The sequence below is a fragment of the Lycium barbarum genome, chromosome 11 (assembly GCF_019175385.1).
Source record: "Lycium barbarum isolate Lr01 chromosome 11, ASM1917538v2, whole genome shotgun sequence".
In the NCBI taxonomy this organism is placed as follows: domain Eukaryota; kingdom Viridiplantae; phylum Streptophyta; class Magnoliopsida; order Solanales; family Solanaceae; genus Lycium; species Lycium barbarum.
In genome coordinates, this window is record NC_083347.1 from 47,618,106 (window position 1) to 47,641,283 (window position 23,178).

Genomic DNA, 23,178 nt, shown 5'->3' on the forward strand with positions numbered 1-23,178 from the left:
TGGCAAGAATTCGTCGATGCCTTCATTCGCCATTATTTGCCACCTGAGGTCCGCCGAGCTAGAGCGGATAGATTTCTAAATTTGAAGCAAGGAAATATGAGTGCCCGGGAGTATAGCCTATAATTTAATTCCTTGGATAGATATGCCCCGACTATGGTGGCCAATATGGGAGATAGGGTGCACAGGTTTGTGAGTGGCTTGGGGCCACATCTGTTCAAGGATTACTTAACGGCCTCGTTGCAAGAAGGGATGGATATTTCCCGAATACAAGCCCATGCCCAGAACTTAGAGGGACGACAGCCACAATCAAGAGGTACTCGTGATGTTGATAGAAGGAAAAGCAAGAGGGCCAGATCTATGGGGGCAGGCAGCGATTATAGAGGGGGATTGAGGCAGACCTATTCCCAACATTCAGGCCAGTCGGTGACTAGTGCACCTCCTCGACTCACGGGTAGGAGATTTGATCGCTCCTTTCGTTCAGGACCGGGTCAGAGTTCGAGGGCCTCAGATTCTAAATTCAGGGAAGATTATAGTCAGAGGAGACCCCTAGTGCCACGATGCAGCCAATGCGGTAGACTACATTCTGGACGATGTCGCCAAGGTTCGGATGCTTGCTATGCCTGTGGGCAGGTTGGGCACATGATGCGAGATTGCCCGTCGGCGAGCGGTAGAGTTAGCATTCAGCCCACAGGATCAGCAGCTGGTTCTTTTTCAGTGCGCCCGGTAGGGCAGACTTCCCAGACTCCAGTGGGCCGAGGGGGAGTATCTACTTCAGGTGCCACACAGCCCCATATATATGCTTTAGCCGGACGATAGGATCTTGAGTCCTCCCCCGATGTGGTTACAGGTACATTATGCATATTTTCCTGTGATGTATATGCCTTGATAGATCCAGGTTCTACATTCTCTTATATTACCCCTTATGTTGCTGGTCGTATCGGGGTGAAACTTGAGCCAATCAAACCTTTTGAGGTATCTACTCCGGTTGGTGATCCCGTGATAGCTAGACAAGTGTATATAAATTGTGTAATTGTGATATGTGATCGCCAGACCAAAGCTGATTTGATTGAGCTGGAAATGTTAGATTTCGATGTAATTATGGGTATGGATTGGTTGGCTGTTACACCTCGGAAAAACATTTCTGTTGGTACGTAAGTGAACGAACTAGTGATAAGTATGAGTGCATGATGCCCATGAGCAAGAAACGACGTTTGATGACCTTAGGCAAGATTTCGAAGGTAGCCGATGTGAAATGAGAAAGTTGGCTAAGTTAAGATGAGATATAAGGTGAGCAATGCATGTGCATGGACGTGGGTGATTAAGATGAGAAGTCTAAGAAATATGGGAAGTTGCAGAATTGCAACTGCCCAGTGGTCGTAAAGTGCTAGGACGGACCGTAAACTGGTATACGGTCCGTAAACTAGCAGGTCGTAAACTGCCATGCAAGGCTTCAACTTTCTGCCAGCCGAGAAATGGTAAAATACGACCTGGAGGACGGACCGTAAAGTGATTTACGGCCCGTAAACCATGGTCGTAAATCACCATGCAAGCAGCCAAAGCTTCTGGTTCTGGAAATGGTTAAAAACGATCGCGAGGGACGGTCCGTAAACTGCAATACGGGCTGTAAACCATGATGGACGACCATTGTTCACCTCAGCACAGATTTTGCAAGTCATTAAATAAAGGGACCAACACTAGTTTTATTTCATTACAACATTACACCACTTCTCTCTAAAACCTCTCTCTACATTTATTATACAAGTTTTTAAGGATATTTGAGGATCAACAACATAAAACAAGGTGAATCAAGAGTAAGAACATCATCAAAGATCATCTAACTCAAGAAATCCAAATGGAGAAAAACTAGGGTTTTGCTCAAAGTGGAGTATTATTAACCAAAGCTTGTTCCTACAACTTCTAAGGTAAGATTCATGATTTTTACATGATGTTTAAGGTATTGAAGAGTTGAAATACATGGATTGTAGAAAATATGGTCAAGTAGGTCATGAATGATGAATAGTGACATTTTGAGGAATAGTTTGAATTGAATCATGGGTGTTGTTGTGTTGTGATATGAATGTATTATAAATGGTACTAAGATCATGAACTAGACACATTAGACGAATGGGCGAAGTTGGATGTTATGACCAAGAAAATGGGTGAATTAGAGGGAAATTAAGGAATCTAGATAATGTGGATAATGTGAATGACTAATGGCCATTGTTATGATATTAATGAAGGTATAGACGCTAGCATTGGAAGGAAACGTGCAAGTGTAGAATAGTCTGACGAAAAGGTATGTAAGGCTAACCCTTCTTTCATAAGGCATGGTTCCTTGGCCAAACTCTTAAATCCTCTATATGAGTATGTTGTATTCAAATGATTGACACTCCGAACTCATAAGCTCACGATCCTCGATATGTACTACGATTGTACTACGCACCCCATATGACGAGTAAGCATAACATATAGATGTAGCAAAAATGATGATGATAATAATAATGATGCTAAAGGTGCCTACGGGCTATTAGACTTATATGTGCCTATGAAGGGCTATAATGACACCCCGAGCTTATAACGCCGGGTAGGATATATGTATGTGAATATGTATAAAGTATGTATACGATTACGAAACACATGCACACCTCTGCAGATGGTACGGATAACCCTGAAGCCTTGGTAGGGCCAGGTATGATTAACCTTGAGCCTTGGTTGGACAAGTATGTATGAAACACCGATCCTATGAGGTCGGGTATGCTATGTATATAAAATGGCTATGTATATAATATGAATATAAATATGATAAGACTATGTATAAGAATACGAATAAGGACATGTATACGAATATGAGCACAAGTATGGTACGAGTACTATTATGGAATACGGATGATGACGTAGGTGTACGAATACGTATGAAAAATGGAAAGTCCTACGAAAGACAGGTAAGTGCTATGACGATGATATTATTGTCTCCCCCTCTTATGCTATTTCATATGTTGTTCATGATGCTTATTTATTGACGTTGCTCATGATTTACATACTCTGTACATTCTTCGTACTGACGTCCTTTTGTTTGTGGACGCTGCGTTATGCCCGCAGGTGCACAGGGAGACAGACTTGATCCATAGTTGCCTATTCGGAGATTACATAGAGAGCTCCATTTCCTTCGGAGCCATATCTTTTGGGTACTCATTCTTTTGTGTATATAATTATAGGCATAGCGGGGTCCTGTCCCGCTAATGTGATATGTTATACTCTTAGAGGCTCGTAGACATATGTGTGTATGGGTAGATGTGTTTGGCCGTGTCGGCCTGTGTTTTGTATATCATTTTGTCAGCCACGTTGGCCCATGTACACTGATGTTGCATAGATGTCTATGATGATATAAATGTGTTGTTGTCCAAATGGGACTAGTTGACGAATGAATGGAAATGCAAGTGTACTTATGTTGCTCACCTAGATCAAAGCATAAGAGTAAGCTAAAAGGGTGCCCGGGTGGGCTAGCACCGGGTGCTCGTCGCGGCCCCGAGTCGGGTCGTGACAAAAGTGGTATCAGAGCAGTTCAGTCCTAGGGTGTGTCTATGACCCGTGTCTAGTAGAGTCTTGATTATGGGTGTGTTGCGCGCCACACTTATAAACAAGAAGTTGCGGACATTTTAGGAATAAATGGCCTTCTTTCTTCATAAGAATCGTGCGATAGAGCTATGATGTAGGAAATTCTTGTTCCTAAATCGTGTATTGTGTATTTCAGAGATGCCTAAAAAGGGAAAGACTACGGCAGCCCAAAAGGGCACGACGGTGGCAGAGATGCGGGCTAAGAAAGCACCGCCACCAGTAGTAGAGGAAAGTGAGTCCCAGAGTGCGACTCGATCTCAGTCCTCCCAGACAGTGCCTATTTCTGAGGAGCGTGAGGGAGCCTCAGCCCCAGCTCCAGGACCTCCAGCTCCTCCACCAAATGCTTCGGGCCAGGATGTGAAAGAGGCCATTAATTTGCTAACTCAGTTGGTTGCGGCCCAGGCTCAGAGGCACAGTTCAGGGTATGGTGATAGGGTTGTTAGTGCAAGAGCCCGTGATTTCATTACTTTGAACCCTCTGGAATTCTTTGGGTCAAAACCGGAGGAGGATCCCCAGGACTTTATTGATGGTATGCTAAGGACGCTCCGATTGATACATGCTTCAGACACCGAGTCAGTGGAGTTAGCGTCATATAGATTGCGAGATGTCTCGATTCAGTGGTATACGGTATGGATGGCTTCACGGGGAGCAAATGCCGGTATGGCAAGAGTTTGTTGATGCTTTTCTACGTCATTATATGCCCCCAGAAGTTCGGCGAGCTAGGGCCGATAAATTCTTAAATTTGAGGCAAGGCAGTATGAGTGCCCTAGAGTATAGCCTCCGTTTTAACTCCTTGGCCAGGTATGCTTCGGCCTTGGTAGCAGATATGGGCGACAAGGTACACCGATTTGTAAAGAGCCTAAGGCCCCATCTGATGAAAAAATGCTTGACTGCGTCCCTTCAGGACGGTATGGATATTGCACGCATTCAGGCACATGCTCAGAACTTAGAGGAAAGCCTACAGCAGCGGAGAAGTGAACGTGAGCAGGATAGAGGACACAGCAAGAGGGCCAGATCTTTGGGCCTAATGAGTGAGTCCAGAGGTGGACACAGGCAACAGTTCCCTAGACATTCGGGCTATTCTATGACCAGTGTACCTCCACGGTTTTCAGGCTAGAGCCTTGATAGATCTACTCATCCCGGGCTGAGTCAGAGTTATTCGGGGTCCCAGTTTAGAGGTGATTCAGGCCAGTCAAGGCGACCTATACCACGATGTTCCCAGTGTGGGAAGTCGCTTTGGGTTCAATGCCGATTGGGTTCAGATGGTTGCTATTCATGTGGTCGACCAGGCCATATTATGCGTGATTGCCCCTCAGTACATGGTAGAGGTAGGACCCAACCATTAGGGTCGGTAGCCGGATCTTCAGCATCTGTATGCCTTACGGGGCCAGGTTCATATGCGTCAATCGGCCATGGTAGAGGTAGAGGCAGAGCTCCCAGTACTAGCGGCCCTCAGCATCGTATCTATGCTTTGGCTGGACGCCAAGATCTTGAGTCTTCTCCTGACGTGGTCATAGGTATATTATCGGTATTCTCTCATGATGTATATGCTTTGATTGATCCGGGCTCCACGTTATCATATGTTACTCCTTATATTGCGGGTCAATTTATAGCTGAGTCGGAGTCGATCAAACCTTTTGAGGTGTCTACACCCATGGGTGAATCGGTGATAGCTAGCCGAGTATATAGAGATTGTGTAGTTATGATTTGTGACTGTTGTACCATGATTGATTTACATGAGCTAGAAATGGTAGACTTTGATGTTATTACGGGCATGGATTGGTTGGCTTCTTGTTATGCCAACGTTGATTGTCGGATGAAGGTGGTTCGTTTCCAGTTTCCGGGAGAACCAGTGCTAGAATGGAAAGGAAATACGACATCACCAAAAGATAGGTTTATTTCCTATCTAAAGGCAAGGAAAATGATCACAAAAGGGTGCATTTATCATCTAGTACGAGTTCAAGATGTAGAAGCTGAGTCGCCGACTCTACAGTCAGTTCCAGTGGTGAATGAATTCCCGGATGTGTTCCCGGAACAGCTTCCAGGCCTTCCTCCCGAGCGGGAGATTGATTTTGCCATTGATGTGTTTCCAGACACTAAACCTATATCTATTCCTCCATGTAGAATGGCACCCGCAGAATTGAAAGAGTTGAAGGAGCAATTGAAGGACTTGCTTGATAAAGGCTTCATTAGGCCTAGTTCATCCCCGTGGGGAGCACCCGTATTGTTCGTCCGAAAGAAAGATGGCTCCTTGAGAATGTGCATTGAATATAGGCAATTGAATAAAGTAACGATTAACAATAAATATCCTCTCCCAAGGATTGATGACTTGTTTGATCAATTGCAAGGCGCCAAATAGTTTTCAAAGATTGATTTGAGGTCCGGGTATCATCAAGTGAGAGTAAGGGAGAAAGACATCCCCAAGACAGCTTTCCGGACAAGATATGGTCATTTTGAATTTCGGGTAATGTCATTTGGGCTAACGAACGCGCCAGCGGTATTTATAGATTTGATAAATAATGTGTTCAGGCCCTTCCTGGATTTATTTGTGATAGTATTTATCGATGACATCTTGGTGTATTCTAGATCTGAGGCAGAACATGCGGATCATTTGTGTATAGTCCTTGGAGTTCTTCGAACTCGAGAATTGTTTGCAAATTTTTCCAAATGCGAGTTTTGGTTGAACTCAGTGGCATTTTTAGGGCATATTGTTGCAACTGATGGTATCCGAGTGGATAGTCAAAAGATTGAGGCCGTGAAAACTTAGCCAAGACCCACAACTCCTACAGAGGTTCGTAGCTTTCTGGTCTTAGCAGGTTATTACAGGAGATTCGTTGAAGGTTTTTCCTCTATTTCTGCACCACTCACAAAGTTGACACAGAAATCAGCCAAGTTTCAATGGACAGATGCTTGTGAACGTAGTTTCCAAGAGTTAAGGGGTCGGTTGACTTCTGCCCCAGTTCTGACACTTCTAGAGGGATTGGAAGGATACGTTGTGTATTGCGATGCTTCAGGTGTTGGGCTAGGCTGTGTGTTGATGCAACATGGCAAAGTGATTGCGTATGCTTCAAGGCAATTGCGAAAACATGAGCAGAATTATCCTACCCATGATCTAGAATTGGCCGCGGTGGTTCATGCGCTAAAGATATGGAGACATTATTTATATGGTGTCCACGTGGATATTTATACAGATCATAAGAGTCTCCAGTACACCTTCAAGCAGAAAGAGTTGAATTTGCGGCAACGACGATGGCTAGAGTTGCTAAAAGACTATGATGTTGAGATCCTGTACCACCCCGGAAAGGCAAATGTGGTGGCTGATGCTCTTAGCCGTAGGTCGATGGGAAGTCTAAGTGATGTACGACCAGAAAAGAAAGAGATGGCCCGTGAGCTTCAACAGTTAGCTAGCCTAGGAGTCCGAGTAGTGGACTCAGGTAGCAGCGGAGCTACTATCCAGAATACAGCAGTCTCGTCGCTAGTAGCAGAAGTGAAAGAGCGACAATATGAGGATCCCATGCTAATGCAGCTCAGAGATACACTCCCTCAGAAAGAGGAGTCAGCATTTGATATTTCAGGAGACGGAGTTCTCCGATGTAGAGGAAGATTATGTGTTCCCGATGTGGCAAGTTTACGCCACCAGATTTTGAGAGAAGCTCATAGTTCCCGTTATTCTGTTCACCCCGGAGCGACGAAGATGTATCATGATCTTAAGTATATATATTGGTGGAATGGGATGAAGAAATATATAGCGGAATTCGTAGCTCAGTGTCCTAATTGCCAACTTGTGAAGATTGAACACCAAAAGCCGGGTGGATTGTTGCAACCTATAGAAATCCCAACTTGGAAGTGGGAAGTGATTAACATGGACTTCATTTCAGGCTTACCCCGTTCTCGACGTAAGTATGATTCCATATGGGTGATTGTGGATAGACTCACCAAGTCAGCTCATTTCTTACCGGTCAGGACGACCTATGAGGGAGAAGATTATGCGAAGCTTTATCTTAAAGAGATAGTAAAACTCCATGGCGTCCCGGTATCTATTATCTCCGACAGAGGGACTCAGTTTACAGCTAAGTTTTGGAGGTCTTTCCTAGAGGGTTTAGGGACCCGAGTTAGCCTTATCACGGCATTTCATCCCCAGACCGATGGACAAGCTGAACGTACTATTCAGAATCTTGAGGATATGTTACGAGCATGTATGATAGATTTTGGAGGAAATTGGGATGATCATTTTCCACTCATTGAATTTGTTTACAATAATAGCTATCATTCCAGCATTCAAATGGCACCGTATGAAGCTCTATATGGGCGAAAGTGTAGATCCCCAATTGGGTGGTTTGAAACAGGACAGACTAAATTGATAGGGCCAGACTTGGTCCAGCAAGCTATAGAGAAAGTCAAGCTCATACAAGATCGGTTGTTAGCAGCCCAAAGTCGTCAAAAGTCCTATGCGGATAATCGTCGAAGAGACTTAGAGTTCGAAGTGAAAGATTGGGTGTTCTTGAAAGTGTCGCCAATGAAGGGCGTTATGAGATTTGGCAAAAAGGGGAAACTTAGTCCCCGGTATATTGGGCCATATGAGATTGTGCGCAAAATAGGCAAAGTGGCCTATGAGTTAGATCTACCTCCTGAGTTGGAGTCAGTCCATCCAGTGTTCCACGTCTCGATGCTTCGAAAATGCATTGGAGATCCTACTGGGATCGTCCCAGTAAATGATGTGCAAGTGACAGAGAAATTGACTTATGAAGAGGTACCCATTTCCATATTAGACAGGCAAGTACGGAGGCTTAGAAACAAAGAGGTGGCCTCGGTTAAGGTTTTATGGAGAAGCAGTAAACGAGAGGAGATGACATGGGAAGCAGAAGAAAGTATGCGATCCAAATACCCATATTTATTTCAGCCCTTGGAAGAAGCCCAAGATGAGACGTCAAGATCATAAGGTATGTATATTTTCCTTTTTTGCTTTTGGGTCATGTGTGGCCAAATTTTATGTTGTTATGTTGTTGCCCTGTGTGGCATCGATATTATGGGTTGTTGTAGCAGGATGGTAGCGCCATATTATAAGGGAAAATCTGGCGAAATATTTGTACAATTCCCGAGCACTTTAACATTTGGGGACGAATGTTCTTAAGGGGGGAAGAATGTTACACCTCGGAAAAATATTTCCATTGGTACGTAAGTGAACGAACTAGTGATAAGTATGAGTGCATGATGCCCATGAGCAAGAAACGACGTTTGATGACCTTAGGCAAGATTTCGAAGGTAGCCGATGTGAGATGAGAAAGTTGGCTAAGTTAAGATGAGATATAAGGTGAGCAATGCACGTGCATGGACGTGGGTGATTAAGATGAGAAGTCTAAGAAATATGGGAAGTTGCAGAATTGCAACTGCCCAGTGGTCGTAAAGTGCTAGGACGGACCGTAAATTGGTATACGGTCCGTAAACTAGCAGGTCGTAAACTGCCATGCAAGGCTTCAACTTTCTGCCAGCCGAGAAATGGTAAAATACGACCTGGAGGACGGACCGTAAAGTGATTTACGGCCCGTAAACCATGGTCGTAAATCACCATGCAAGCAGCCAAAGCTTCTGGTTCTGGAAATGGTTAAAAACGATCGCGAGGGACGGTCCGTAAACTGCAATACCGTAAACCATGATGGACGACCATTGTTCACCTCAGCACAGATTTTGCAAGTCATTAAATAAAGGGACCAACACTTGTTTTATTTCATTACAACATTATACCACTTCTCTCTAAAACCTCTCTCTACATTTATTATAAAAGTTTACAAGGATATTTGAGGATCAACAACATAAAACAAGGTGAATCAAGAGTAAGAACATCATCAAAGATCATCTAGGTCAAGAAATCCAAATGGAGAAAAACTAGGGTTTTGCTCAAAGTGGAGTATTATTAACCAAAGCTTGTTCCTACAACTTATAAGGTAAGATTCATGATTTTTACATGATGTTTAAGGTATTGAAGAGTTGAAATACATGGATTGTAGAAAATATGGTCAAGTAGGTCATGAATGATGAATAGTGACATGTTGAGGAATAGTTTGAATTGAATCCTGGGTGTTGTTGTGTTGTGATATGAATGTATTATAAATGGTACTAAGATCATGAACTAGATACTTTAGACGAATGGACGAAGTTGGATGCTATGACCATGAATATGGGTGAATTAGAGGCAAATTAAGGAATCTAGATAATGTGGATAATGTGAATGACTAATGTCCATTGTTATGATATTAATGAAGGTATAGACGCTAGCATTGGAAGGAAACTTGCAAGTGTAGAATAGTCCGACGAAAAGGTATGTAAGGCTAACCCTTCTTTCATAAGGCATGGTTCCTTGGCCAAACTCTTAAATCCTCTGTATGAGTATGTTGTATTCAAATGATTGACACTCCGAGCTCATAAGCTCACGATCCTCGATATGTACTACGATTGTACTACGCACCCCATATGACGAGTAAGCATAACATATAGATGTAGCGAAAATGATGATGATAATAATAATGATTCTAAAGGTTCCTACAGGCTATTATACATATATGTGCCTATGAAGGGCTATAATGACACCCCGAGCTTATAACACCGGGTAGGTTATATGTATATGAATATGTATAAAGTATGTATACAATTATGAAACGCGCGCACACCTCTGCAGATGGTACGGATAACCCTGAAGCCTTGGTAGGGCCAGGTATGAGTAACCTTGAGCCTTTGTTGGCCAAGTATGTATGAAACACTGATCCTATGAGGTCGGGTATGCTATATAAATGCTATGTATATGAAATGGTTATGTATATAATATGAATATGAATGTGATAAGACTATGTATAAGAATATGAATAAGGACATGTATACGAATATGAGCACAAGTATTGTACGAGTACTATTATGGAATACGGATGATGACGTAGGTGTACGAATACGTATGAAAAATTGAAAGTCCTACGAAAGACAGGTAAGTGCTGTGACGATGATATTATTGTCTCCCCCTCCTATGCTATTTCATATGTTGTTCATGATGCTTATTTATTGACGTTGCCCATGCTTTACATACTCAGTACATTCTTCGTACTGACGTCCTTTTGTTTGTGGACGCTGCGTCATGCCCGCAGGTGCACAGAGAGACAGACTTGATCCATAGCTGCCTATTCGAAGATTACATAGAGAGCTCCATTTCCTTCGGAGCCATATCTTTTGGGTACTCATTCTTTTGTGTATATAATTATGGGCATAGCGGGGTCCTGTCCCGCTAATGTGATATGTTATACTCTTAGAGGCTCGTAGGCATGTGTGTGTGTGGGTAGATGTGTTTGGCCGTGTCAGCCTGTGTTTTGTATATCATTTTGTCGGCCACGTTGGCCCATGTACACTGATGTGGCATAGATGCCTATGATGATATAAATGTGCTGTTGTCCAAATGGGACTAGTTGACGAATGAATGGAAATGCATGTGTAATTATGTGGCTCACCTAGATGTAAGCATAAGAGTAAGCTAAGAGGGTGTCCGGGTGGGCTAGCACCGGGTGCTCGTCGCGGCCCCGAGTCGGGTCGTGACATTGGCATCATGTTATACTAATGTCGATTGCCGAATGAAAGTTGTTCGATTCCAATTCCCGGGAGAGCCCGTGCTTGAATGGAAGGGTAATGCAGCATCTCCGAAGGGTAGGTTTTTTTCCTACCTCAAGGCAAGAAAGATGATAGCCAAGGGATATATTTATCACCTAGTCCGAGTTCATGACACCGAGAAAAAGTCGCCAACTTTCCAATCAGTCCCAGTAGTGAATGAATTTCCGGATGTATTCATAGATGAACTTCCAGGCCTTTCTCCAGAAAGAGAGATTGACTTCGCTATTGATGTGTTGTAGGACACTAAGCCTATCTATATTCCTCCTTTTCGAATGGCTCCGGCAGAATTGAAAGAGCTAAAGGCGCAGTTGAAAGATCTGCTTGAAAAGGGGTTTATTAGACCCAGTTCATCACCGTGTGGAGCACCAGTCTTGTTCGTGAGAAAGAAAGATGGTTCCCTACGAATGTGCATCGATTATAGGCAGTTGAACAAGGTGACGATAAAGAACAAATACCCCCTCCCAAGGATTGACGATTTATTCGATCAGCTGCAGGGTGCCAAGTGGTTTTCTAAAATAGACCTGAGGTCGGGCTATCATCAAGTGAGGGTTAAATAAGAAGATATTCCTAAAACTGCCTTCAGAACGAGATATGGCCATTATGAATTCCGGGTGATGTCGTTTGGGTTAACTAATGCTCCGGCAGTGTTCATGAACTTGATGAATAATGTATTCAGGCCACTCTTGGATTTATTTGTGATAGTATTCATTGATGATATTCTGGTGTATTCTCGCACAGAATCAGAGCATGCAGATCACTTGCGTATCGTACTTGGAATTCTTCGAGCTCGAGAATTATATGCAAAATTTTCAAAGTGCGAGTTTTGGCTGAATTCTGTAACATTTCTGGGCCATGTTGTATCAGACGATGGCATTCGATCGACACTCAGAAAATTGAAGCCGTGAAGACTTGGCCAAGGCCTACAACGCCTACAGAAGTCCGTAGTTTTCTGGGACTGGCAGGTTATTATAGAAGATTCGTAGAGGGCTTCTCATCTATTTCTGCCCCATTGACAAAGCTAACCCAGAAGTCAGCCAAATTTCTATGGAATGATGCTTGTGAATGCAACTTCCAAGAGTTGAAAGAGAAATTAACCTCCGCTCCGGTCTTAACACTTCCAGAAGGGTCATATGGCTATGTTGTGTATTGTGACGCTTCCGGTGTTGGATTAGGATGTGTATTGATGCAACATGGTAGAGTTATTGCTTATGCTTCAAGGCAGCTGCGGAAACATGAAAAGAATTATCCGACTCATGATCTCGAATTGGCCGCAGTCGTTCACGCATTAAAAATGTGAAGGCATTACTTGTATGGGGTGCACGTCGATATTTATACAGATCACAAGAGTCTCCAATACATTTTCAAACAGAAGGAGTTGAATTTACGACAGAGGCGGTGGTTAGAATTATTGAAAGATTATGATGTGAGCATCTTATACTACCCCGGAAAAGCAAATGTAGTAGCCGATGCGCTTAGCCGCCGATCAATAGGTAGCCTATGCGAAGTTCCACCAGAAAAGAAGGAAATGATTCATGAGCTTTATCAGCTAGCTAATCTTGAAATACGTGTAATTAATTCGGGTAGTGCAGGGATTGGTATTAATGATTCCACAGTTTCGTCCCTGAATATGGAAGTGAAAGAGCGTCAGTATGAAGATCCTCAGCTGAGCCAGTATAGAGACACACTTCATGAAAAAGAGAGATCTCCATTTAAAACTTCGATGGATGAGATTCTTAGATACCAAGGCAGACTATGTGTTCCGAATGTTGCAGAATTGCGCCGACGAATTCTGGAAGAAGCCCATTATTCTCGGTATTCTATCCACCCGGGTGCAACAAAGATGTATCACGATCTCAAATAGATATATTGGTGGGATGGCATAAAAAGGGACATAGCAGAATTGGTAGCTCAATGTCCAAATTTCCAGCAAGTAAAGATCGAACATCAAAAGCCAGGAGGGTTATTGCAAGCGATGGAAATTCCTACGTAGAAATGGGAAGTTATCAATATGGATTTTATTGTGGGGTTAGCCTCGTTCCCGAGGCAAGTATGATTCTATATGGGTAATTGTGGACAGATTAACAAACACATCTCATTTTCTTCCAGTCAGGACCACATACTCAGCAGAAGATTATGCGAGGTTATATCTCAAAGAAATTGTGCGACTTCATGGTATTCCACTATCCAATATTACAGATAGGGGAGCACAGTTTACAGCCAAATTCTGGAAGTCCTTTCAAGAAGGTCTAGGTACCTAGGTGAAGCTTAGCACGACATTTCATCCACAGACCGATGGACAAGCCGAATGTACTATTCAAACTTTGGAAGATATGCTACGGGCATGTGTATTAGATTTTGGTGGTATCTGGGATGATCACTTACCCCTTATTGAGTTTGCTTACAACAATAGATATCATTCCACTATCCAAATGGCTCCGTATGAAGCCCTATATGGAAGGAAATGTAGGTCCCCAATTGGATGGTTTGAAATAGGAGAAGTACAGCTAATAGGCCCTGAATTGATTCAGCAAGCGGTAGAAAAAGTCAAAGTGATCCGGGATCGATTGTTGACAGCCCAAAGCCGCCAAAAGTTTTATGCGAATAATCGCCGACGAGACTTGGAATTTCAGGTTAATTATTGGGTATTTTTGAAAGTGTCGCCAATGAAAGGGGTGATGAGATTTGGCAAGAAAGGGAAGTTAAGTCCTAGATACATTGGACCCTATAAAATTATCCGCAAGGTGGGTCATGTAGCCTATGAATTGGACTTGCCTTCAGAGCTTGAATCAGTTCATCCAGTCTTTCACATCTCGAGGATTGTTCTGATTGATGATGTCCAGGTGACAGAAAGGTTAGCATATGAAGAAGTACCTATTTCCATCTTAGATAGGCAAGTACGAAGACTTCGAAATAAGGAAGTGGCCTCAGTTAAGGTCTTATGGCGGAATAACAATAGAGAAGAGATGACTTGGGAAGTGGAAGAGGGAATGAAATCCAAGTATCCACACTTATTCCAACCCCCAGGAGACGTTCAAGATGAAACGCCAACAATATAAGTTATGTATGTAGTAAATGAAGTGTAATAATTAGAGAATCTGAACACCCCTATCTCTATCATTACTCAGATATTATATCCCCTATCTTCGGGAGCTTTCGTATGTCTTTCTTAGAGTTTTATTGTGTTGTAGCCCTGTGAGGCAGATTATTATGGGTTGTTGTGACAGGATGTTACAGCCATATTACAGGGGAAACTCTGGCGGAAGTTTTGTAAGAATTCCCGAGTACTTAACATTCGAGGATGAATGTTCCAAAAGGGGGGAGAATGTTACACCTCAGAACTTCGGGTTGCTGAGCGGTGAAGGGACTAACTTAAGTTAAGGTGAACATGATGTCACTACAAGTAAGAAGGGATACTTAAGAATTCTAATTAAGATTCCAAAGAAGTTAGAGGCAAGAGAGAAAAGTTCGTCAAATGAAACTCCAACGCAGTTCTGCGAGAGGGGGGGTTCGACGGCCGTTCTTTGTACCGTCGGACGAGTCGACGCTTCATCGATTGTGCCGTAGAATTGAGCTAGATCGAAGACCATTCGACGAACAGGTCGACGCTCCATCGATCAGATCGACGCCCCGTTGATCCGATCGACGCTCCGTCGATCGTACCGTACATCTCAGTCGGGACTGATTTCATGATTTAATATAAGGACCCTCCCTCATTTTTATTTCATTTCATTTTCATTCTCCACACACCAAAGAAACCTCTAGAACTTTCTCCATTATTCATCCACAAGAATTCAAGGGAAAACCATGGTCAACTACACCAAATCCATGAAATCAAGTGTATGAAACACATTAAAAGTTCAAATAATCCAAGAAAACTCAAGAGAAGTGAGTTAGAGTTTTGGTGCAAGAAGAGAAGTTCCACTTAAAGGTTGTTAATCCATCATCTAAGGTGAGTTTTATGACCATTTTATATGGTTTGAGTGGTTAAAAGTTGAAACACTTGGATTGTGGAAAGACATAGAAATTGGCTCATGAATGTGTGAATAGTGTCATTGTTGAATAGTGATTGGGATGAAACATGAATGTTGCTATGCTGTGATTCTGAATATGTTATAAATGACATTTAGACCATGGACTAAGTATTATATATGAGAAAACGCGATAACGAGTTATAATCATAATTGTGGAGAAATCAAAGAGAGATGGTGAATTGTGGTAAGTGTAGATAAATGATGATTGTTGTTGCTATATTGTGAATGTTGTTATTAACGTTTGGGAGTAGATATAGAATGTGGGAAAAGTAGTATAAACAAAGGAAGTGCTGCCCAATTTCCCTAGAAATGATAAAAATGTTCTTATAGCCGAGTAACTAATGTCTATGCGATTCCTCTTGAAGGTTGAAATGTTGGTATCGGAGGAAACCAAGCGAACGATAGATTAGTTAAGCGCAAAAGGTATGTGAGGCTAGTCCTTTCTTCCCATGGCATGAATCCTGTAGCATGATTTTCCTTCTTCTTCATGAATCTCTTAAATTCCGGAAAACTATGAGCTTATGATCATAAATAGCTACACAAGGTAAGAGTTAAAGTATAGAAATTCTAGATGTTCATGATATGATGTTCCTAAAACGTTAATGATGTCATTTATTGCTGACACTCACCTCATATACTATTCCCTTCAAGGTGAGGCAGAATGTTAATGAGTGCTCTATAATAAAATCGGGGAATCACGACCTTACGTCACCCCAATAAAGCATAGTTAACCTTGAGTCTTTATGCATGCACTATAATGAGCATATTATGATGATGACATTACACCACGCCTATATGGCCGGGCAGTCACCGCTAAGGCGAGCAGCTATACACCATGGCCGGATAGCATGGGCAGACACCACTAGTGGGCAGCATGAGATCGTACCCCAGACGCGGGAGGCCTGGACGCAGGCTAATGCTAATGATTATCACACCGATCCGATATGGACGGGCAGCTTATACATTTATGCATATATGATATGATGATGATTATGAGTAAGCCAGCATGCATCATGTTCTTTATATTTGACAGTCAGATATAGATTTTCCTTATTGATGCTTCTTTATTTCGTTGACATATCATTATTGTTTATGCCTCTCATACTCAGTACAACGTTCGTACTGACGTCCGTTTTCTTTGGACGTTATGTTCATGCCCACAGGTAGACAGGGAGGTGATCCTGATCCGGATTTGTAGGAGTTGTTCGCTGGTTTGAAGAGCACTCCATTTTCCGGAGGTGCCATTGATTGTTCTTTTGGTATATATGTACATGTATATTTTGGGCCCGACGGGGTCTTGTTCCATCCACATGTCTAGTACTCTAGTAGAGGCTCGTAGATACGCAGTGTGGGTTGTATGGTCTCACGAGGATGCTGCTATGTATATATATATACATATATAATTTAATGACCAAGAGACTTGTGCATATGAAACTATTTATGTTTCCGAATGAGAGATGATTTTCTTATAAATTGAGTATATTTTTTATAAAAGAGCGTTAAATAAGTCTTATGAGTAATAGAACGAGCGGTGCTCGGCGGTTAGCCCCGGGTACCCGTCGCGGCCCCTAGTCGGGTCGTGACACTTAACCTCTATGTGAATCTAAACTATTTCCCAATAAGAAAAGATTATTTCTTTCTATGCTTTTTCCAAAGATAAGAAAGTATGCATGAATAACGGTTAATTATGCCAAGTAAATCCCTCTTATTCCTAAGTGAATTTACTTAACAAGGTTTAAAGCCCTGAGTTCTTGTTATTTGTTCTTACCTAACCCTAGCTATTTTCCCAAATAAACTAAAGTTTATGGCGTGAGTTAATGTTTGCAACCACTAACTGTATGATAAATACGAAGAACAAATAAACCCTAACAATCCATTATGCGTATATCTTTCACGATCCCCATTCACAAAACACCCATCCTTGGGTTCACAACCTTAGTAAACGTGTTTAGCTACTCATGGCAACAAGAAAACAATAAAAGATTGAAGATTGCATAATTGAATTATTGTATTGAACTTACGAATAAAACTTGAAAGTAATGAATGTAATTGTCTGGATGTCTTCAAAAGCAAGAATAACTCAAAAGTAATTACTACAAGTCTATAACTCCAGATGTCTAAAAAATTAAACCTAAACAGGTATTTATACAAGTTAAAACTCGAAATAATCAATCCCAGTCCTGTTCCATCTCGGCTAGCACTTCGACGGGTCGTCTTTGCACTTCGACGGTGGTCGACAGGCTCGACGATCTGAGTACCCTTTATCACCCTGCAAGAATTCCACCGTCGAAGCACTTCGACGGGCCGCCGATCATGTCGACGTTACAAGTCGATGATCTGAGTATGCTTTGATGTTTTTGTTACTTCGCAGGAACTTTTTGACGATGCGATTTGACGGGCCGTCGAGCAAGTGGATGATGGTCCGTCCTTATGCTTATCAGAACAGATTGCCTATTTTTCTCGTTTTTTCGCTTTTCGAGCATTCTAACTCCAAAATACCTGCACAACACATAAAACACATCAAACTACCATGAACTTGCTCGAAAACAAGTAAAACTTAGAGTTACAGAGTATTAGATGTGCCAAAATCCTGGCACATCAGCCATGGAGGCTTTCGTGTTGTTATGATAATGATTTATTGGTTTTCATCAGCTCTCATACTCTCTTTCTTCGTTCGAGGACGATCGATTGTTTAATTAGTATCTAATGTAACGACTTGTTCGATCGTTATTGCATTTTTTACCCTTTTGCCCCCGTTAACTCTTCCCGAGCCTCGTTAACATGATTTTGACCCGCGGGGAAAGGTGGCACGGTTCCCTAGGTCGTCGGGCGAGTTTTAGTATGACCTTTGAAAAATTGAGCTTTTGAGCAAAAAACATTTGACTCAAAGTTGACTTTTGGGTAAACTGACCTTTTTCGAAATTTCATCGATTCCGAGGGGTCTGGATGGTCCCTTATGACTTGGTGGGAGGTTTGGTTCGGTTCCCAAGGCACTTGAGGGCATTTTGGGTTATTGGTTGGTAAGGTAGTTTTGGCCGTTAGGAGTTGACCCGGTCAACTAGACCTCTGTTGGGAAATCAGAGGCCGCAAGTGTATTCGTGGCATGTTTTTTAGTGTGTTTGCATATCTGGTTTGTGTCTAGGGTCCCTCGGATAGATGTCAGAATTTTGGGAAAGCTTGGAAAAAATCAGGTTTTTCTAGTTTCTGGTGTACTCGCCATGGCGAGGCCAGAAGCGCCACAACGGGCTCGTTGTGGCGGTGTCCTGAGAAATGTGTGTTTTGCGCCTTGGCGATGGCTGGACCTCTACGGCGGTACCGCCATGGCGACTCTTTTGACTACTGCAGCGGGTTGACAGGGCCAGTACCTAATAAATGCTAAGTTAAAACCCTAAAACCCTTATCACTTCATTTCTTTAGCATCTTGGGGCGAATTAGAAAGCTTTTGACCAGATTCTTCACAGAGGTAAGATCCTTGGCCTTAGAATTTTCCCTTCCTAATCATTAATCCATGCTAGAATCAAAGAGGGAAAAGGTGGGTTTTGATGAGAATTTCTTAAAATGGGCTTAGACTTCTTAAGTGGAAATTGTTGATAAAATTGGCTAGTATAACCCTAGAATTTGATATTTTATTTGTTGTTGAACTTGTATTGTCCATTATTAGATGTAAATTTGTGAAATGGAAAGTTAGGCTTCATACCAAAAATTGGGGGTTTCACTTATATATCCGAATTTAGCTTAATCTTGAGTTAATCTAGAAATTGATTAGTGGGTTTTGATCACCTAGACTTGAATTGCGTGTTTTACCCTAGAATTTCCTGTTTTGCCCTTGTGGGCCCGTTTTCCATAAATTCCATAGTTGGATTTTGACCTAACTAGAAGCTTAGCATTATGGGTATCATTCTTCATGATTTCTAACCTAGATTACATTTACAACTAGACTTTGAGTGTTTGGAGGCGCTACGAAAGGGCAAGGCAAATGTGTGTTTGTTCGTGGCTCCTGCTTGGCATTCCAGGTAGGTAAACTTTGGTTAGTAAAGCATATGTAGAGTTAGTGATTGTCGGAGATAGCATGTTACGCCTTCGGGTATGGTGTAGGGACGAATTACTTAGGTTGGTATTTTCGTTAACTATGACTTGTCGCCTCGTTGCCTTGTTGTGATTTGTTGGCTTGTAGCCACGTGAGTGATTCTAGACTTGTTGCCTAGTGACTTACCTTATGATTTGGGGATCGTATTTATTCATGTGTTGACGTTGTTGGGAAGCAAGGGAAAGGCATGATATTGAGACTGTTATTGTGATAGGTGTCCATGTGTGGCACGATTGATTTGCTATGTTGTCATCATTCATTGATATTATGCAGTGTACTCATTCTTATCTTTCATGATACTTTGATATGAATACTAGTAGTTTATTTGTGTTTGGGAACCTGTATCCCTCAGTTGTTGGTTATTGACTTGTGAAGAAGAAGAAGGAATAGATATTGATCTAGCTATTGGTAAATATGTCCATGTGTGGCACGGCTGTCATTAAATATACTCCTGTTGGCATTGATATCATGCATGCATTCATACTTATATATATATATATTGGATCGGGTTGCGCACCGCAATACCTACTTTGATAAGATCCGGCTTGGGATAAACACCGAATCAAACAACAAATGCGGAAAATTAAGATAGGTAGAAATTTAGAGTTGAGAATAGAAGAAAGAAAGATGAGATTTAGAAGAAACAAAGGAATTAATCAACTACAATTGTGACTAATCAACATAGGAAAGGAAACCTACACCTATTAATCAACAATCTAAGATGAATTCATTCCAAGGAAGAAGAAAAACATTAACTCATACATGGAAATCTAATCCAAGATTATCCAAGAGAGGCTCAAATCAAAGAGTTAAGGGAATCCACCCACTAATAACTAATCACTAACCTAAACTCCATAAGGGAGAAACTACACTCAAAAGAGTTTCATCACAAATCTCAAGCTAAGTTGAAATGAAGACTAAGTAGTCTATTTATACTAAGCCTATTACAACAAAGTCCCTAAAGTGGCACGTTGCACAAATTAACCCACATGGGTTCTTCTTCACGTGAATTGCAATCCTAGCCTTGTATTTGCACTCCCAGCCACGAATTGTATTCCAAGCTATGAATTGCACTTCTAGCCATGTTTGCACTTCTAGCCACTTTGTGGGGCTTCAATCAATAGGCCTTCATCTTCATGCCTCCTCCAAGAAACCATCCACCCTATTTATGCCTTCTTGAATTGTCCTTCCATGGCCTCCAAAGGCCCTATCTTCATCATCCAAGGGCGTGTGGCATGGAAATGTATGTCCAAGGCTCTAACATGGATTTTAGCCCTCATTATGGCCCATGAGCTTCCTAGGATCATATCATCCTCCCCTTCTTCAAAAGGATTTGTCCTCAAATCCGAACCTAGAAAAACCCAAGGGAAGACATACGAAAACATGGTCCTCCAAGCATGAGGGTTAACACAAAAGGCGATAATCATACTCTCACTCCAGTGAGGGATACACTTGTGGTGCAACCATACATCAATAATAATCATGAATGAAAGCCGCACATATGAGGTATCAGGAAGTTGATTCCTCTAATGTTGTGTCAATACTAAGTCACACAAAGTATCACCGGGATCAAAAGGAAAGAATATCTACCTATCATGGTCAAGAACACAACCATCTACCCCGTAAGAACCCCCTTCAACATAAGATGCACCCCAACACAAACATGAGCGTCATCATATGCAAATAAGTAGTAAAGAAAGGTGTCATGCAAAACAACTTCCTCATCTATGTCATCCTCAAATGTTGCCTCACTACTAGGTTCAAGAACAAGATCATGCATTAGGCTACTAAGATATTGAACATGCAAGGAAGAGTTAGCAATTTGAATGCAAGCATCACCTTATTTTTCTACACTTCCCTTCCCCATAAGTGTATTACAATTCCTCAAAGGAAGATCTCTGTCATAGAGAAGAGTGTTATCATTCCATAGTGGGTTACGAAACACCTTGTAGTCTCCAAAGGTGACTATTTTTTCAACATTAGCATACATCCCAGAAGGCACATCATCTTCAATAGTCATGTCATCATCAAATAAGACATTATCTTTAAAGAGAGAACAATCAATGAATGATGAAGATTCAAAACAGGTGGTTTCACTCTCGAAAAGATAAACGTAATTTGTCAAAGCATTTTCCTTCATATGACTATCTACATGACACACAACATTATCGAAATCTTGAGTCTCATCAAATGTCAATAAAGTAAGATTATGGGACTCATCTGCATACGTATCAAATAAGGGTGGTGTATCATATTCACATTCTTTCACACTATCAACTTGGTCAAATCCATCACCAAATTGAGGTTCATAAAACACATCACAAGATCCCTCAATTAGTGGACTATCAATACATGCCAGTTGATCAACACAAGTACCCATACTAGTTGGACTCAAATTGATCTTGCTAGAAGAGTCAATTCGGTCATGAAAAGGATCAACTAGTGGGTGAGAAATCATATCACATGACAATGCATCAACAATTGAATCCCTATTGTCAACACTAGGTGGATACGAATAGACCTCACAAAAAGGATCAATTCGGTCATCAAACGGATCAACTAGTGTTGGGACACCCACATCAACAACATTATCAACAACCACTAAAGATCTAAGCTCAACACATGGTAAAGATTCATTAAGCTCGCATAAGGCTAAACTATCACTCACACTCAAGTCAACATGCTCATTCACAAGATTTGGAGTGTTAAGATTAGCTATTTTACCTTGAAGCCCACACAAAGCATTTTCTTTGCCTTGGTTTTTGACTTTAAAGCTCATTTGCTCATTTGGAAAGCCTTCAATTGCCTCGTGTATTTTCAAAACTTGAGGCTCTCCACTTGGCTTGCCTCTAAGAATACCTGCACCATCATCAATAAAACTAGAGATAAAAGAAAAGTTACACGAGTTAGAAAAAGGCAATGACAACCCTCACATCACTCCTCACAAACTCTCCTTTGTCCACTCTAGAGTAGTCACTTTTCTCGCCCTTACTACTCTCAATCTTTTCTCTCTCAATTTTGGGGGAGTTGGGGCAAGTGCCAAGGATTCCTTTAGAGGGGTTGGGTGAACCCTTCACTTCTAACTTCCATTTTTCTCCAAAAGGAGTGGCTTTCTCTTCTTTCATTTGTTTCTCCTTGCGTAAGCGTGGCTCACTTGTATTTGCTTCTTGCCTTTTTGGACGGTGTTTGGTGCTCCTTTTCTTGTCATAGGGATTGTAAAAGCGACACCTCCAAAATTCTTTTAAAGCACTCCATATTTCAATTGGGTTTTTATTTACTCTCTCATGTTCCCAATGTTTGATAAGGATCTCCTTTAGAGTGCGAGAAGCTAACTCCACTTTCTCCTCTTCCACGTAGTGGTAACGTTCAAAGATCTCATCCAACTTGTGCTACCATTCGAAGTAATCTTCTTCACTAGATTTAGGACATAAGATTGGCCACTCGACGTTGGAATCACTCTACCTCTCGAGTTCATTATACCCATGAGGCTCGACCCAATGGTCACTTTGAATTGCATCACTCGAACCACTATCACACCAAGGCAACTCATTGTTATCATAAGCTTCAAATTGTACACACCTTGCTTAACATTACCTTCTATCCAATTATCTCCATATTGAGAGTATACCACATTTTCATGAGGATAACAAGCTCAAAACAGTACACTACGACTTTCACCCATGTAAAATTCAACCTCACATGATTCATAATGGGAGGGTGTAAAAGTGTTGTACCTCACGTCGTTCTCAAATTCAAGGTGTGTGGAGTAAGAACCTTCATCGTCACCATAGTCATCTTTAT